This window comes from Microcaecilia unicolor, chromosome 2 (genome assembly GCF_901765095.1).
Source record: "Microcaecilia unicolor chromosome 2, aMicUni1.1, whole genome shotgun sequence".
NCBI classification, from domain to species: domain Eukaryota; kingdom Metazoa; phylum Chordata; class Amphibia; order Gymnophiona; family Siphonopidae; genus Microcaecilia; species Microcaecilia unicolor.
Window position 1 is genome coordinate 313,008,139 of NC_044032.1, and position 19,483 is coordinate 313,027,621.

Below are 19,483 nucleotides of genomic sequence, written 5' to 3' on the forward strand. Positions count from 1 at the left end.
CATAAGGAGTGTCAAAGCAAATGCAAGGCGCAGATAAAGAAGGCCAAGAGGGATTACGAAAAAAAGATAGCATTAGAGGCAAAAAAACATAGTAAAAAATTTTTTCGGTATATTAAAAGCAGGAAGCTGGCAAAAGAATCGGTTGGGCCGCTGGATGACCGAGGGGTAAAAGGGGCGATAAAGGAAGACAAAGATGTAGCGGAGAGACTGAATGAATTCTTTGCTTCGGTCTTCACCGAGGAAGATTTGGGTGGGATACCGGTGTCGAAAATGGTATTTCAAGCGGACGAGTCGGAGAAACCTACTGACTTCACGGTAAACCTGGAGGACGTAATGGGGCAGTTCGGCAAACTGAAGAGTAGCAAATCTCCTGGACCGGATGGTATTCATCCTAGAGTACTGATAGAACTGAAAAATGAGCTTGCGGAGCTACTGCTAGTGATATGCAACTTATCCTTAAAATTGAGCGTGGTACCGGAAGATTGGAGGGTGACCAATGTAACACCCATTTTTAAAAAAGGCTCCAGGGGAGATCCGGGAAATTATAGACCGGTGAGTCTGACGTCGGTGCTGGGGAAAATGGTAGAGGCTATTATTAAAAACAAAATTACAGAGCACATCCGAGGACATGGATTACTGAGACCGAGTCAGCACGGCTTTTGTGTGGGGAAATCTTGCCTGACCAATTTACTTCAATTCTTTGAAGGAGTAAACAAACATGTGGACAAAGGGGAGCCGGTTGATATTGTGTATCTGGATTTTCAAAAGGCGTTTGACAAGGTACCTCATGAAAGGCTACAGAGGAAATTGGAGGGTCATGGGATAGGAGGAAATGTCCTATTGTGGATTAAAAACTGGTTGAAGGATAGGAAACAGAGAGTGGGGTTAAATGGGCAGTATTCACAATGGAGAAGGGTAGTTAGTGGGGTTCCTCAGGGGTCTGTGCTAGGACCGCTGCTTTTTAATATATTTATAAATGATTTAGAGATGGGAGTAACTAGCGAGGTAATTAAATTTGCTGATGACACAAAGTTATTCAAAGTCGTTAACTCGCGACAGGATTGTGAAAAATTACAAGAGGACCTTACGAGACTGGGAGGCTAAATGGCAGATGACGTTTAATGTGAGCAAGTGCAAGGTGATGCATGTGGGAAAAAAGAACCCGAATTATAGCTACGTCATGCAAGGTTCCACGTTAGGAGTTACGGACCAAGAAAGGGATCTGGGTGTCGTCGTCGATAACACGCTGAAACCTTCTGCTCAGTGTGCTGCTGCGGCTAGGAAAGCGAATAGAATGTTGGGTATTATTAGGAAAGGTATGGAAAACAGGTGTGAAGATGTTATAATGCCGTTGTATCGCTCCATGGTGTGACCGCACCTTGAGTATTGTGTTCAATTCTGGTCGCCGCATCTCAAGAAAGATATAGTAGAATTGGAAAAGGTGCAGCGAAGGGCGACTAAAATGATAGCGGGGATGGGACGACTTCCCTATGAAGAAAGACTAAGGAGGCTAGGGCTATTCAGCTTGGAGAAGAGACGGCTGAGGGGAGACATGATAGAGGTATATAAAATAATGAGTGGAGTGGAACAGGTGGATGTGAAGCGTCTGTTCATGCTTTCCAAAAATACTAGGACTAGGGGGCATGCGATTAAACTACAGTGTAGTAAATTTAAAACAAATCGGAGAAACTTTTTCTTCACCCAACGTGTAATTAAACTCTGGAATTCATTGCCGGAAAATGTGGTGAAGGCGGTTAGCTTAGCAGAGTTTAAAAAAGGGTTGGACGGTTTCCTAAAGGACAAGTCCATAAACCGCTACTAAACGGACTTGGAAAAATCCAAAAGCCCAGGAATAACATGTACAGAATGTTTGTACGTTTGGGAAACTTGCCAGGTGCCCTTGGCCTGGATTGGCCGCTGTCGTGGACAAGATGCTGGGCTCGATGGACCCTTGGTCTTTTCCCAGCATGGCATTACGTACAGTATGTACTTATGTAGGTACTTTCTCTGTCCCTAGGGGGCTCGCAATCTAAGTTTTTGTACCAAGTCACAAGGAGCTGCAATGGGAATTGAACCCAAGCTGTCCGGATTAAAGCCCGCTGCATTATCCATTAGGCCACTCCTCCCTATATCATTGGTACCCATATGTACCAAGACAGCTGGCTCCTCCCCAGCACTATCTAAATTCCTATCTAGGCGACGTCTGCCACTTTTGCATCAAGCAGACAAGTGACCAGGTAATCCTCATGTCCACCAACCACCCAGCTATCTACATTCCTATTGATTGAATCACCAACTACAACAGCAGTCCTAACCCTCACCTCCTGGGCAGAAGTTCCTGGAGACATATCCTCAGTGTGAGAGGATATTGCATCCCCTGTAGGCAGGTTCCATCTACAGGATTACTTCCTACTTTAGGGTGATGCTCTTCGTTTAGGAGACCTCCCTCATCCAAGGCAGCACAGGAGCTACCAGACTGGAGGTGGGACTTCTCTACAACATCCCTATAGGTCTCCTCTATGTACCTCTCTGTTTCCCTTAGCTCCTCCAAGTCTGCTGCTTTCTCCTGAAGAGAATGTACTTGTTCTCTGAGAGCTAGGAGCTCTTTGCATTAAGCACACACATATAACCTCTCATCATATATAAGACACTCAATGCACTCAATGCACTCAATGCAAAAGGCTGGATAGCATTCCTCTTGCCGCTGTTTAAGACATAAGCATCGCCACACTGGGACAGATCAAAGGTCCATCTAGCCCAGCACCCTGTCTAAGACAGTGGCCCATCCAGGTCACAATCACCCGACAAGATCCATGGAGCAAAGCATTTTGTACTGCTTGTCCCAGGAATAGTGGATTTTTCCCTACGTCCATTTAATAACATTCTAGGGCCTTTTCCTTCAGGAAGCCGTCCAAACCTTTCTTAAACTCTGCTAAGCTAAGCGCCTTAACCACATTCTCCGGCAATGAATTCCAGAGTCGAATTACATGCTGAGTAAAGAAAAATTTTCTCTTATTTGTTTTAAACTTACATCACTCCAGCTTCATCCCATACCGCCTTGTCCTAGTATTTTTGGAAAGCGTAAACAGATGCTCCACATCTATCTGTTCCACTCCACTCATTATTTCATATACCTCTATCATATCACCCCTCAGCCACCTTTTCTCCAAGCTGAAGAGCCCCAGCCGCTTTAGCCTTTCCTCATAGGAAAGTCGTTCCATCCCCTTAATCATCTTTGTCGCATTTCTCTGCACTTTTTCTAATTCAACTATATCTTTTTTGAGGTGAGGCAACCAGAATTGAACACAATACTCGAGGTACGGTTGCACCATGGAGCAATACAACGGCAGAATAATATCCTCATTTTTGTTTTCCATCCCTTTCCTAATAATACCCAACATTCTATTTGCTTTCCTAGCTGCAGCAGCACATTGAGCAGAAGGTTTCAATGTATCATCTACGACGACACCTAGATCCCTTTCTTGGACCGTGACTCCTAACGCTGAACCCTGCATGATGTAGTTATATAAGTACATAAATATTACCATACTGGGAAAGACCAAAGGTCCATCGAGCCCAGCATCCTGTTTCCAACAGTAGCCAATCCAGGCCACAGATACCTGGCAAGATCCCAAAAAATGGAGGGAGACTGACTAAGATGGCATCGAGAGCAGTCGCATATTGCTGAGCTCTGGGGAGTTCCCTTTTTTCCTTATGAACAGATTTCTTCTTTAAATATGCCTAAGAGGAACGGGAAAATTAGAGGAGGTTTCTCCTCAGCCTCTACTGACCCTACTCTGCGACAGGTACCGATCACAGCATTTGTGACGCCGATTACAATATGGGGTGCTCCAGCGGCCGGTGCAGAGAGGAGTCCCGGCCAGGAAGGTGAATTATCACTTAGCCCTCGAAGTCCAACGCGACAGGTTTCAGAGGCAGAGAGCAGGCTGGGAGAACAGCTCGCCAAACCGTCGGAAGTAGTGGCGGAGAGTCAAGCTGAGAAGCTCTCCCAAGCCAAGGCACTGCATCTAATGAGAGATTCTCCCGAAAATTTAAACCTCTTGCTTACCTCTAAAGAAGTGGGGCTTAGAGAGATCGTCTCAGAGGGAAATTCTGCTGTGATGCCGGATGAGGAAGCGCGCCCTAATCCTGAGACAGCCCTACTGCCTTTAGAAAAACCAGCAAAGGTAACATTAGACTCTCTGTGGCCGGCAGTGGAATCATTGCATAAGGTATGTCTTACCTTTGTCACTAATACAAGGTCCAATACCTCTAAGATAGACTCTCTCCAATCTCAAATTGTTTCCCAAGAATTTAACCTCAAAAAGCTCGATACATCATTAACCCAAGTAAAAGAACTAGAGACTAAATTGCTTTAGAATGCTGATGTACACCGTAAATTAGAGAACTTGGAAAATGGGGCTAGATAATTGAACTTGAGACTTTTAAATTTTCCTTCAATATAATATACCCCAACAAGAGAAATATTTCAGAAGTTTTTAAAAGAAGTTCTCCATTACTCTGAAAATGCATTTCCTCCACTACAGAAGCTTTACTATTTGCCTACTCGAGAAATCAGATCATCAGTCCAATTGCCATTAAATGTTTCCTCTGATAGTTTAGATGTATCTGCTCTTTTTGAGAATTCACAAGAAATAGTAGACTTTAGGTCTACCTTATTGGTTTCATTTGTTTTCCTCCAAGACAAAGAGGCAGTAATAAGACTTTAAGACAACCAATTCCAGTCCTTTTTATGGGAGAAAAGATCCAGATATTTCCGGAAGTATCTAGAGTGACACAGGAAAGAAGGAAGAGATTTCTGTCTGAGACAAGAGACCTTGACTCTGGGAACCAAATTCCAACTAAGGCTCCCTTGTAAATGTGTGATTCAGTTAGAGAATACGACATATTTCTTTGAGCCATCTCAATTTCGAACATTTATTGATGCAAGAATCCCTACATAACTAAAGCGATTCCATTGGATATTAAAACTAGATGTAATCGTATTTTTTAAAACTCTATCCTATTTGATGTAATTTTCTCTCTTTTATTTAGTATCCTTATCTTCTTATAAGGAATTGTGTATCAGTCTCCTTCTCCTTGTGGACTACAGCATAAAAATGAAAAACTTGATTAGGGAAAATTATTTCCATTAGTATATTGTTTCTTTGAAATATTATGGCTTATTTCTTGACAAAGTTTGCTTTGGAATTGTATATAAAATTATAAATCTATATAAATAAAAATGTAAATGTTCGTTTGTTCAAAATCTTAAATCGCCGAAAAAAGTTCTTCACCGATTGCTTTCAAATTTGGACACAACGTTGCACTTGAATACGCGCATGTTTTTATGTACCTACTATTATATAGATGTCACAGCTGTCGTACTCGCGGAGCGGAAGCAGTGCGATGAGTAATTGCAAATCAAACTGAGGAAGAATGGCCATCACTGAACGAGCGAAACAAAGAATGGCTCAAATACGTGCTGAGGAAGCAGCAGAGCGACGTGCAGCCAGACTTGACGATGCACGGTTGCGAGCACGGCGATCGCCTTCTGCAGCTTCAGATCTGCTTCGTTCTCAACAGAATCAACATGACAGGCTGAGTGGCTTAAATCTCAAAGTTCTTCACCGATTGCTTTGAAATTTCGACACAACGTTGCATTCGAATACGCGCGTGTTTTTATATACCTACAATTGCAAATCAAACTGAGGAAGAATGGGCATCAGCGAACGAGCGAAACAAAGAATGGTTCAAATACGTGCCGAGGAAACAGCACAGCGAAAAACATTGCTCGAGGCTCTTGATCGATCATTGCAAGATTTGCGTGGAAACATCAGACCATTTGGGAACACATTAATATTGCTTGCAGGAGATTTGAGGCAAACATTACCTGTAGTTCCTCGATCGACACCAGCAGACGAAATAAATGCTTGCCTAAAATACTCTACTTTGTGGCAACACGTAAAGACGTTAAACTTAACTACAAATATGCGTGTCCAGCTGCAAAACGATCAATCAGCTCTGATATTCTCACATCAATTGCTGAAAATTGGGAACGGAAAGGTTCCGGTTGATCTGACCTCAGGACGAATTTCATTGCCTCATAACTTCTGCAATTTAGTGACCTCAAAAGAACAATTGGTTGAAAAAGTATTTCCCAATATTCAATCCAATTATAAGAATCACAATTCGCTGAGTGAACGAGCTATTCTTGAGGCCAAGAACAAAGACGTCTACAAACTGAACAATATTATTCAAAGCAAGCCACTCGTGTACAAGTCCGTCGACACTGTTCTGGAAGCAGATGAAGCGCTTAATTATCCAAAAGACATAGGCGCCCGGTGTAAGAGGCTAGTCCAACCGCTGCCCCCACCCCGCGAGCTGCAGACTTCCCCGTCTGCCCTCAGCTGCCATTTCCTGCCTTCTTCCAGCCCCACTGATCCCCCGACCCCCGCTCCCCCAGTCACCAATCATCTGATGTCAGCCTGATGGCCCTCGTTCCCGTCCTGCCCTCGCCCTACCTTAAAAGTGTAAAAGTGTAATTCTCCTTGAGCGGGCGGCATTGCAAGCAGCAGCAGGCTCCAGCATTCCCTCACATGGCTCCGCCCTCTTCTGATGTGTTTCCGCAAGGGCGGAGCCACGCGAGGGAACGCTGGAGCCTGCTGCTGCTTGCAATGCAGGCGCCGCCCGCTTCTGTAGAATTACACTATTTTAAGGTAGGGCGAGGGCAGGACGGGAACGAGGGCCATCAGGCAGAAGTCAGATGATTGACGATGGTGACGGGGGAGCGGGGGATCGGTCGGGAGGGAGCTGGAAGAAGGCAGGAAATGGCTGGCAGAAGGGAGATGGGCTGCTGGACATGGGAGGATGGCGGGGAGGGCAGGGGAGAGGAGGGTTGCTGGACGGGTGGATGGAGGGGAGAGGAGGGTTGCTGGTGCTGGACATGGGTGAATGGAGGGGAGAGGAGGGTTGATTGACATGGGTGGATGGAGGGAAGAGGAGGGTTGCTGGACATGGTGGATGGAGGGGAGGGCAGGGGGAGAGGAGGGTTGCTGGACATGGGAGGATGGAGGAGAGTGCATGGGTGGATGGAGGGGAGAGAAGGGTTGCTGGACATGGGTGGATGGAGGGGAGGAAAGAGTGAGGAAGGAGATGAGACGAGGGAAAAGGAAGAGAGAAAAACTGCACATGGAGGAAGAAAATAGGCAAAAGCTGAGGACCAGAAATGAAGAAGAAAGGAGGAAAGGAAAGAAATAAATGGAAAGGAAGCCCTGGAAACGGAGTTAAGAGGACAGATAGCAGCAGAATCGGATACTGGGCCAGCATGATCAGAAAAACAAAGTCACCAGACAACAAAGGTAGAAAAGGTCATTTTATTTTCATTATAGTGTTTGGAATATGTCCACTTTGAGAATCAGGTGCTCAACATTAAATGTTTATATTTATTTACTTATGTATGGCATTTTATCCCACATTAAACATGAATTAGGATGTTCTGTGGCTCTACATGAGAATTGTGATATTATGATCCTTGTTTCATATTGTTGACGGTCTGCATTTTCCATATGGGTGGTATATTGGTGTATTAGGTTCTGCCCAGTGTAATATGTATGGTACAGTAAGGTTCTGAGTGTGTTTTTGCACAAAGTTGTGCATAGTATTTTGTAGTTACGATTGTGGTTAGTATATGCTTTGAGCAACCACTTTATTCTTTGACATATGATACATATCTAATATCTAAATTTAATAAAAGGTATTGTGACTTTTTATTTATTTATTTTTTCTGTGTGTTATCAGACAATTATGGATTTAAGCTCCACCCCTGGCCCCACCCCATAAACCCGCCCCCTTTTGCCTCCCCAAACAGTTGGGCCACCGACCGCCTATGCCAACAGACTTTTTCAATTCACTCGATCTGCCAGGGATGCCACCGCACATACTGCAATTGAAAATCAGAGTGCTAATTATCATGTTGCGAAATATCAACCAGCTTGCAGTAAAAAAATTAATGAGCAATGTCGTACAAGCTACAATCTTGACAGGACCTTTCAAAGGTAAACACGTCCTCAATTCCTCGCATTCTTATAATTCCAATAGATATGCCATTTCAATTTAACAGATTGCAATTCCCAATTCGATTGGCGTTTGCAATCACCATCAACAAAGCTCAGGGCCAATCTTTAGAATTCACCCGTTTACATCTACACACGGATTGCTTCTCACATGGACAATTATATGCTGCATGTTCTACAGTTGGCAAACCAGACAATCATCTATCTCTGCACACACAATGAACAACAAAAAATATTGTATACCCACAAGCATTGTGAAATTAAACATAATACAAACGTGCGCTTCCTCTTTTCTTTCTTTTCCATTTAACCAGACTGAGCCACAGCAACGCGTGGCCGGGTAGAGCTTGTAAAGAATTAAAAAAAAAAAAAAAAAAAAGATCCCAAAAATGTACAAAACATTTTATACTGCTTATCCCAGAAATAGTGGATTTTCCCCAAGTCCATTTAATAACGGACTATGGACTTTTCCTTTAGGAAGCCGTCTAAACCTTTTTTAAACTCCGCTAAGCTAACCGCCTTTATCACATTCTCTGGCAACGAATTCCAGAGTTTAATTACACGTTGAGTGAAGAAAGATTTTCTCCGATTCATTTTAAATTTACCACATTGTAGCTTCATCGCATGCCCCCTAGTCCTAGTATTTTTGGAAAGCATGAACAGACGCTTCACATCTACCCGTTCAACTCCACTCATTATTTTATAGACCTCTATCATATCTCCCTTCAGCCGCCTTTTCTCCAAGCCGAAGAGCCCTAGCTGCTTTAGCCTTTCCTCATAGGGAAGTCGTCCCATCCCCTTTATCATTTTCGTCGCCCTTCTCTGCACCTTTTCTAATTCCACGATATCTTTTTTGAGATGCGGCGACCAGAATTGAACACAATATTCGAGGTGCGGTCACACCATGGAGCAATACAAAGGCATTATAACATCCTCATTTTTGTTTTCCATTCCTTTCCTAATAGTACCTGACATTCTATTTGCTTCCTTAGCTGCAGCAGCACACTGAGCAGAAGGTTTCAACATATCATCAACGACGACACCTAGATCCTTTTCTTGGTCCGTGACTCCTAACGTGGAACCTTGCATGACATAGCTACAATTCGGGTTCCTCTTTCCCACATGCATCACTTTGCACTTGCTCACATTAAACGTCATCTGCCATTTAGACGCCCAGTCTCCCAGTCTCGTAAGGTCTGCTTGTAATTTTTCACAATCCTCCCGCGATTTAACGACTTTGAATAACTTTGTGTCATCAGCAAATTTAATTACCTCACTAGTTACTCCCATCTCTAGGTCATTTATAAATATGTTAAAAAGCAGCGGTCCCAGAACAGAGCCCTGGGGAACCCCACTAACTACCCTTCTCCATTGAGAATACTGACCATTTAACCCTACTCTCAGTTTTCTATCTTTTAACCAGTTTTTAATCCACAATAGAACACTACCTCCTATCCCATGACTCTCCAATTTCCTCTGGAGTCTCATGAGATACTTTATCAAACGCCTTCTGAAAATCCAGATACACAATATCAATCGGCTCCCCTTTATCCACGTTTGTTCACCCCTTCAAAGAAATGTAGTAGATTGGTGAGGCAAGATTTCCCTTCACTAAATCCATGTTGACTTTGTCTCATTAATCTATGCTTTTGAATATGCTCTGTAGTTTTGTTCTTAATAATAGTCTCTACCTCTTTCCCACATGCATCACTTTGCATTTGCTCACATTAAACATCATCTGCCATTTAGACGCCCAGTCTCCTAGTCTCGCAAGATATCCCTGCAACTTTTCACAATTTTCCCGTGATTTTATGACCTTGAACAACTTTGTGTCATCAGCAAGTTTGATAACCTCGCTAGTTACCCCCACCTCCAGGTCATTTATGAAAATGTTAAAAATCAATGGTCCCAGCACAGATCTCTGAGGGACCCCACTAACTACCCTTCTCCATTGCGAATAGTGACCATTTAACCCTACTCTCTGTTTCCTATCTTTCAACCAGTTTTTAATCCATAACAATACATTACCTTCGATCCCATGACTCTCTAATTTCCTCTGGAGCCTTTCATGAGGGACTTTGTCAAACGCTTTCTGAAAATCCAAATACACAATATCCACAGGCTTACCTTTGTTGACATGTTAGTTTACTCCTTCAAAGAAATGCAGAAGATTTGTGAGGCAAGACTTCCCTTCACTAAATCCATGCTGACTTTGTCTAATCAGTCCACACTTTAGAATGTGCTCTGTTATTTTGTTCTTAATGATAGTCTCTACCATTTTGCCCGGCACCAACGTCAGACTCACCAGTCTATAATTCCCCGGATCTCCCCTGAAACCTTTCTTAAAAATCGGCGTTACATTACCAACCCTCCAATCTTCTGGTACCATGCTCGATTTTAAGGATAAATTACCTATCAACAACAGTAGCTCCGCAAGTTCATTTTTCAGTTCCATCAGTACCCTGGGATGAATTCCATCCGGCCCAGGAGTTTTGCTACTCTTTAGTTTGCAGAACTGCCCCATTACATCCTCCAGGTTTACAGAGATTTCATTAAGTTGCTCCGACTTGTCAGCCTCGAATACCCTGTCCAGCACCGGTATCCCAACAAAAATTTTCCTCGGTGAAGACTGAGGCAAAGAACTCATTTAATCTTTCCGCTATTTCTTTTGTTTGTTTGCATTTGTTTAATTAATTAAAATCTGTTAAGGTACTAGGAATATTAGATTAATATAAAGAGCCTTAAGATTATATGGTATATTGTGTGATTTAGTGTTTGCTTCTTAGAAAGTAATGAAATATAATTAAAACTCTAACGAAAACGCCTCTCGTTATCCTAGTTAGAATAATTGACTATAATTTAAGACTACAAATTAAGAGATGTGCTAAGTTGGGGAGTATGGGTGGGAATGTGTCACGATTGTGACTTTTTCTTGGTTTGTGCTCCTCTCGCCCTCTGGTGGCCAGAACCGTGGCTGCCATAGACTTTCCAGACTCTCTTTTCAGTCTGGTCCAGATATTTTAGCCCTTCAGTCTTGCTTGGAAGTTTGGCCGCTAGCCTCACCCTTAGCTGCCTTGAGATTGCTGCAGCTGAGCTTCAGCTGCTGATGGGCTTATTAGCCACCTGGAAACTTTCTGCCTTTGCAACACCAAAGGTCCAGGTTGGTGTTTGTGCTTACTGCACTTCTGCCTTGTCTTGCTAACCTTGTTTGTTAGTTAATGTCCCTAGTCTGTTTCCTGCCTGTTTGAGACCCTGTTCCTTGTACCCTGTTCTAGCCAAGCTTGTGTTTGTTTCCTGCCTGTTTGAGACCCTGTACCTTGTACCCTGTTCTAGCCAAGCTTGTGTTTGTGTCCTGCCTGTTTGAGACCCTGTACCTTGTACCCTGTTCTAGCCAAGCTTGTGTTTGTGTCCTGCCTGTTTAAGACCCTGTACCCTGTTCTAGCCCAGCTTGTGTTGTTTCCTGCCTGTTTGAGACCCTGTACCCTGTTCTAGCCCAGCTTGTGTTGTTTCCTGCCTGTTTGAGACCCTGTATCCTGTACCCTGTCTAGTCAAGTTTGTCTTGATCCACTCTGTCCAGTAAGTCCTGCCGGCTGCCTGCACCTAGGGGCTTAACTCCTAGGGCACGGCGGTCAAGCGCAGGTGAAGTATTGTCCAGTTACGCTAGGTCCTGTATCCTGCTTGAGAATCCTGTATTCTGTCCAGTCCTAGTTGGTGGGTTTTTGCCTGCTGCTGCCGCTCCCCATCAGCAGCCCAAGGGCTCACGATTCCAGACTCCTCCGTGACAACCTGACAGAATGAAGAGTAAACTAGGACCTGCTGTTCCTTCCTGTTAACTAAAGGCTGTGATAGAAAGTTAAAGTGTAAAACTATAGGGAAAAGGGTTTTACACTATGAAAACTAGTTAATAAGGTTTGCTTTTTTAAATTCAAACTGTTTTTATCAATAACCAACTATTCCTCTTTTATCCTAAATCTTTAAATCACCAAAGCACAAAATAATGTTCACTTAACCTAAATAAAAATCAGACAAAAGATTGCAAATTAGTACTGTCAAGTACTAAGCATGATGTAAATAGGAGCAACAAACACACTTTGAAAAGTCTATATGCGAATGCCAGGAGCCTAAAAAATAAGATGGAAGAGTTAGAATATATTGCACTAAATGAAAAATTAGATATAATAGGCATCTCTGAGACCTGGTGGAAGGAGGATAACCAGTGGGACACTGTCTTACCGGGGTACAAATTATATCGTAGTGAAAGGGTGGATCGAGTTGGTGGAGGGGTAGCATTGTATATTAACGAGAGCCTTTAATCAAATAGATTGAAAATTCTGCAGGAAACAAAAACACTTCTTGGAATCACTGTGGATTGAAATTCCATGTGTAAAGGGGAAAAGGATAATGATAGGAGTGTACTACCGTCCACCTGGCCAGGATGAACAGACGGATGCAGAAATGTTAAAGGAAATTAGGGACGCAAACAAACTGGGCAACACAATAATAATGGGTGATTTCAATTACCCTGATATTGACTGGGACACACTATGGAGGTAAAATTCCTCGATGAAATCAAGGACTGCTTTATGGAGCAGCTGGTACAGGAACCGACGAGAGAAGGAAAAATTCTAGACCTAGTCCTTAGTGGAGCGCATGATCTGGTGCGGAAGTAATAGTGCTGGGGCCGCTTGATAACGGTGATCATAATATGATTGGATTTGATATTAACTTTGAAGTATACATAGGAAATCAAATATTTTAGCGTTTAACTTTAAAAAAGGATATGATAAAATGAGAACGGTGAAAAGAAAACTTAGAGGAGCGACTGCGAGGGTCAAAAATTTACATCAGGCATGGATGCTGTTCAAAAACACCATCCTGGAAGCCCAGGCCAAATATAACCCGCATATTAAAAAAGGAGGATGGAAGACCAAATGACAGCCGGCGTGGTTAAATAGTGAGGTGAAGGAAGCTATTAGAGCTAAAAGAAAATCCTTCAGAAAATGGAAGAAGTAACCGACCGAAAATAATAAGAAACGGCATAAGGAATGTCAAGTCAAATGCAAAGTGCTGATAAGGAAAGCTAAGAGGGACTTCGAAAAAAAGATTGCGTTGGAGGCAAAAACACATAGTAAATTTTTTTTTAGGTATATTAAAAGCAGGAAGCCGGCAAAAGAATCGGTTGGACCACTAGATGACCAAGGAGTAAAAGGGGCGATCAGGGAAGACAAAGCCGTAGCTGAGAGATTAAATGAATTCTTTGCTTCTTTCTTCACTGAGGGTGGGATACCGGTGCCGGAAATGGTATTCGAAGCTGACGAGTCGGAGAAACTTACTGAATTCTCTGTAAACCTGGAGGATGTAATGGGGCAGTTCTACAAACTGAACAGTAGCAAATCTCCTGGACCGGATGGTATTCATCCCAGAGTACTGATAGAACTGAAAAATGAGTTTGCGGAGCTATTGTTAGAAATATGTAATTTATCCTTAAAATCAAGTGTGGTACCGGAAGATTGGAGGGTGGCCAATGTAACGCCGATTTTTAAAAAAGGTTCCAGAGGAGATCCTGGAAATTATAGACTGGCGAGTCTGACGTTGGTGCCGGGCAAAATGGTAGAGGCTATTATTAAGAACAAAATTACAGAGCATATTCAAAAGCATGGATTAATGAGACAAAGTCAGCATGGATTTAGTGAAGGGAAATCTTGCCTCACCAATCTACTTCATTTCTTTGAAGGGGTGAACAAACATGTGGATAAAGGGGAGCCGGTTGATATTGTGTATCTGGATTTTCAGAAGGCGTTTGACGAAGTACCTCATGAAAGACTCCAGAGGAAATTGGAGAGTCATGGGATAGAAGGTAGTGTTCTATTGTGGATTAAAAACTGGTTAAAAGATAGAAAATAGAGTAGGGTTAAATGGTCAGTATTCTCAATGAAGAAGGGTACTTAGTAGGGTTCCCCAGGGCTCTGTGCTGGGACCGCTGCTTTTTAACATATTTATAAATGACCTAGATATGGGAGTAACTAGTGAAGTAATTAAATTTGCATATGACACAAAGTTATTCAAAGTAGTTAAATCACGGGAGGAATGTGAAAAATTACAAGCAGATTTGGGGGGGACACCGGTGCCGGAAAGAATATTTGAAGCGGGGGAGTCGGAGAAACTAAACAAATTCTCTGTAACCTTGGAGGATGTAATGGGTCAGTTCAGCAAGCTGAAGAGTAGTAAATCACCGGGACCTGATGGTATTCATCCCAGAGTATTAATAGAACTAAAAAATGAACTTGCGGAGCTACTGTTAGAAATATGCAATCTGTCCCTAAAATCGAGTGTAATACCGGAAGACTGGAGGGTAGCCAATGTTACTCCGATTTTTAAGAAAGGTTCCAGAGGAGATCCGGGAAATTATAGACCGGTGAGTCTGACGTCGGTGCCGGGCAAGATGGTGGAGGCTATTATTAAGAATAAAATTGCAGAGCATATACAAAAACATGGACTGATGAGACAAAGTCAGCACGGATTTAGTGAAGGGAAGTCTTGCCTCACCAATCTAATGCATTTTTTTGAGGGGGTAAGCAAACATGTGGACAATGGGGAGCCGGTTGATATTGTATATCTGGATTTTCAGAAGGCGTTTGACAAAGTGCCGCACGAAAGACTCCTGAAGAAATTGCAGAGTCATGGAATCGGAGGTAGGGTATTATTATGGATTAAGAACTGGTTGAAAGATAGGAAGCAGAGAGTAGGATTGCGTGGCCAGTATTCTCAGTGGAGGAGGGTAGTTAGTGGGGTCCCGCAGGGGTCTGTGCTGGGTCCGTTGCTTTTTAATGTATTTATAAATGACCTAGAGATGGGAATAACTAGTGAGGTAATTAAATTCGCCGATGACACAAAATTATTCAGGGTCGTCAAGTCGCAGGAGGAATGTGAACGATTACAGGAGGACCTTGCGAGACTGGGAGAATGGGCGTGCAAGTGGCAGATGAAGTTCAATGTTGACAAGTGCAAAGTGATGCATGTGGGTAAGAGGAACCCGAATTATAGCTACGTCTTGCAAGGTTCCGCGTTAGGAGTTACGGATCAAGAAAGGGATCTGGGTGTCGTCGTCGATGATACGCTGAAACCTTCTGCTCAGTGTGCTGCTGCGGCTAGGAAAGCGAATAGAATGTTGGGTGTTATTAGGAAGGGTATGGAGTCCAGGTGTGCGGATGTTATAATGCCGTTGTATCGCTCCATGGTGCGACCGCACCTGGAGTATTGTGTTCAGTACTGGTCTCCGTATCTCAAAAAAGATATAGTAGAATTGGAAAAGGTACAGCGAAGGGCGACGAAAATGATAGTGGGGATGGGACGACTTTCCTATGAAGAGAGGCTGAGAAGGCTAGGGCTTTTCAGCTTGGAGAAGAGACGGCTGAGGGGAGATATGATAGAAGTGTATAAAATAATGAGTGGAATGGATCGGGTGGATGTGAAGCGACTGTTCACGCTATCCAAAAATACTAGGACTAGAGGGCATGAGTTGAAGCTACAGTGTGGTAAATTTAAAACGAATCGGAGAAAATTTTTCTTCACCCAACGTGTAATTAGACTCTGGAATTCATTGCCGGAGAACGTGGTACGGGCGGTTAGCTTGACGGAGTTTAAAAAGGGGTTAGATAGATTCCTAAAGGACAAGTCCATAGACCACTATTAAATGGACTAGAAAAATTCTTCATTTTTAGGTATAACTTGTCTGGAATGTTTTTACGTTTGGGGAGCGTGCCAGGTGCCCTTGACCTGGATTGGCCACTGTCGGTGACAGGATGCTGGGCTAGATGGACCTTTGGTCTTTCCCAGTATGGCACTACTTATGTACTTATGTACTTATGTACTCTCCCCTGTCCTGCCCTCCCATCCGTGTCCAGCGATTCTCCTCTTTGCTGCTCTCCCCTCCCCTCCATGTCCAGCAATTCTCCTCTGCCCTCCCATCCATATCCAGTGATTTCTCCTCTCTCCTCTGCCCTCCCCTCCATGTCCAGTGATTCTCCTCTCTCCCCTCCCATCCATATCCAGCAATTCTCTTCTTCCCTCTCCTCCCATCCATGTCCAGTAATTTCTCCCCTCCCCTGCCCTCCATGTCCAGCGATTCTCCACTGCCCTCCATGTCCACTGATTTTCCCCAGCCCCCACCTGTCCCCCTTTTCAGCCCCCAAATTCCAGTTCCAACCCCAGCCCCCCACCTGCCCGCCCTCTTCTTCCGTCAGACTCACCGGTCTATAATTTCCTGGATCTCCCCTGGAACCTTTTTTTAAAATGGGGATTACATTGGCCACCTTCCAATCTTCCGGTACCACACTCGATTTTAAGGATAAATTGCATATCACTAGCAGTAGCTCCGCAAGCTCATTTTTCAGTTCTATCAGTACTCTAGGATGAATACCATCCGGTCCAGGAGATTTGCTACTCTTCAGTTTGCTGAACTGCCCCATTATGTCCTCCAGGTTTACTGTGAAGTCAGTAAGTTTCTCCGACTTGTCCGCTTGAAATATCATTTCCGACACCCAAATCCTCCTCGGTGAAGACCGAAGCAAAGAATTCATTCAATCTCTCTGCTACTTCTTTGTCTTCCTTGATCGCCCCTTTTACCCCTTGGTCATCCAGCGGCCCGATTCTTTTGCCAGCTTCCTGCTTTTAATATACCGAAAAAAATGTTATTATGTTTTTTTGCCTCTAATGCTATCTTTTTTTCGTAATCCCTCTTGGCCTTCTTTATCTGTGCCTTACATTTGCTTTGAAACTCCTTATGCTGCTTCTTGTTATTTTCAGACGGTTCCTTCTTCCATTTTCTGAAGGCATTTCTTTTAGCCCTAATAGCTTCCTTCACCTCACTTTTCAACCAGGCCAGCTGTCTTTTGGAGTTCCACCTTTCTTTTCTAATTAGTGGAATATGTATGGCCTGGGCCTCCAGGATGGTATTTTTGAACAGCGTCCATGCCTGTAGTACAGTTTTTACCCTCTCAGTTGTCCCCCTAAGTTTTTTCCCACCGTTCTTCTCATTTTATCATAGTCTCCTTTTTTAAAGTTAAACGCTAATGTATTTGACTTCCTGTGTATAGTTACTTCAAGGTTGATATTAAAACTGATCATATTATGATCACTGTTATCAAGCGGCCCCTGTACCATAACGTCCCTCACCAGATCATGCGCTCCACTAAGGACCAAGTCTAGAATTTTCCCTTCTCTCGTCGGCTCCTGCACCAGCTGCTCCATAAAGCTGTCCTTGATTTAATCAAGGAATTGTACCTCTCTAGCGTGTCCCGATGTTACATTTACCCAGTCTATATTTGGATAATTGAAGTCACCCATTATTATCACATTGCCCATTTTGTTTGCGTCTCTGATTTCTTTTATCATTTCTGCGTCTACCTTTCATTGCAGAGGCAAGAAAATTAAAATTCCTGTTTTGGCCCGCCCGCTGAAAAAGGCCGGACTGGTGGAGAAACAGAATTGGAGGCGCATGGGGCGCATCCTCTTTCATGGAAATTTTACGCAATCCTGAGTTCGGTGCGAGCCACTCAGGTTCTCCTTTTGAGGGTTGGTTAAAAGGGGGCTGCAGATATATCGGGCAAGTGATGGAATTGGGAAAAAGCATGGAACATTCCTCCAAAATATTTTTATTCGTTTTTGCAGCTGAGTCATTATTTGGAATCTCGAAGGGGCAGAGGCGGCACACCTCTGCTTCTTTCACAGCTTTGGACCAATGGTTCATGCAAGTTCCTGTTGCACAAAATTCGCTATACCTCTGGTACAAAGAGGGACGGGAGCGTAGGCCCTCATGGTTTTTTGGCACCCAGCAGTAGGAATGGAGTACACGTTTGGGGCGAGCAGTACCTGAAAAAGAATGGTCTAGGTGTTACGAACTGGCCTTTAAGGTCACACTAAATGTGGGTCTTCATGAGATCCAATACAGAATATTGCACAATGCTTACATTACTAGAAGTAAGGGGAAAGTAATGGGTTTGTGGGAAACAGACATATGCAACAGATGTAGAATCAGTAGGGGGTCTCTAGTTCACCACTTTCTAGAATGTATTATGCTCAAAGAGTACTGGCCTAAAGTTGTGGCGTTCCTGGAGAAAGTGCTGCAGGGCTCTTATGAGTGGACATATGGGATCATGTTGATGGGATCAGATGTGGAATTGCAGGGACAGGGGCTAAATAGCAGTAACTGCAAGTATGTACTATTGGCGATGCTGCTGGCCAGGAAAGTAATATTGCAGCACTGGACGAGTCAGCTCCCGCCGCCCATTGAACAATGGTATGGGCACTTACACCAGATTGCAGAATGGGAGATTTGGAGAACAGAAAACTTGGTGCAAAGAGCATCCAAGGACTATAATAGCATATGGAAGCGTTGTTTACAATGTATTCCGAATTGCCATCTGAGTAATACCTTTGTTGGTACTCCTGCTGTGATCCCAACTCCCTCGTGAGTGTAAGTCTCGGACATGGGGAGGGGGGGGAGGGAAGGAGGGTTCAGGGGTAAGGGGAGTTGTGGGCTGGTCGGGGGGACATAGAGAATAAAATGAAAATTAATGAGCTAGAGCCTAGAGATTTGTGTTTGGCATATATTGGGAAGGTAGCTAGTCATATTACAGATAGAGTGAGCAATAAACGTACTGTACCCTTTAGGTGCCAATGAGTTAGTTTTCATAGTTTGAACTTTGACTATCTGTTTATTGTTTGTTCTGGAATGCTCTGCTTGTTAATAAAAAGATTACTGAAAAAAAAAGAAAAATATTCAATTGGTTTGTTCAGAGTATCATATGATGTTATTTATATTAAATCTAAGCAGAAACATGATCAATTGATTGTTAACCGATCGTTAACAAATTAGTTTGCATGCTGATCTTGGATCCCTATAGAATCTGGGGGTAAAAGGCCTAGAAGAAATGAAGTCTACAATGCAGGTCAGTGTAAAAGTACTGAGAAAAGGTCATTTTGATCAAACAGAAATGCAAGAACTGGGAAGCATCATAGACATGGTGGCAAAGAAAAATTGTATTACTGATCCATGCCCAGAATGCCACTTTGAATTATCACCTTTCTTTGGTAAATTTGTCTTTATCGTAAGGAACATATCCAGAAGTCCTAAAAGCAGGTTGTCATCAAACCTGCAGTATTCTTTAAAAAGGCTAATCTAGACCCAAAGAATCATAGCTAGCATCCTATTTCAAATTTACCAATCATGGGAAAGATAATTGAGCTGGATTTCACTACCCAAATGAGGATTTTTTTTTCTGAAGACTTACAGATTCACACCTGTTTTCCTCTCCTTGATAACAGTGAAGAAACAGAATTAGTCTCTACAAAATATGATCTATATCTGTTGTGAATTGAGGAGGGTCAGGTTTTCTGATCATCTTTGA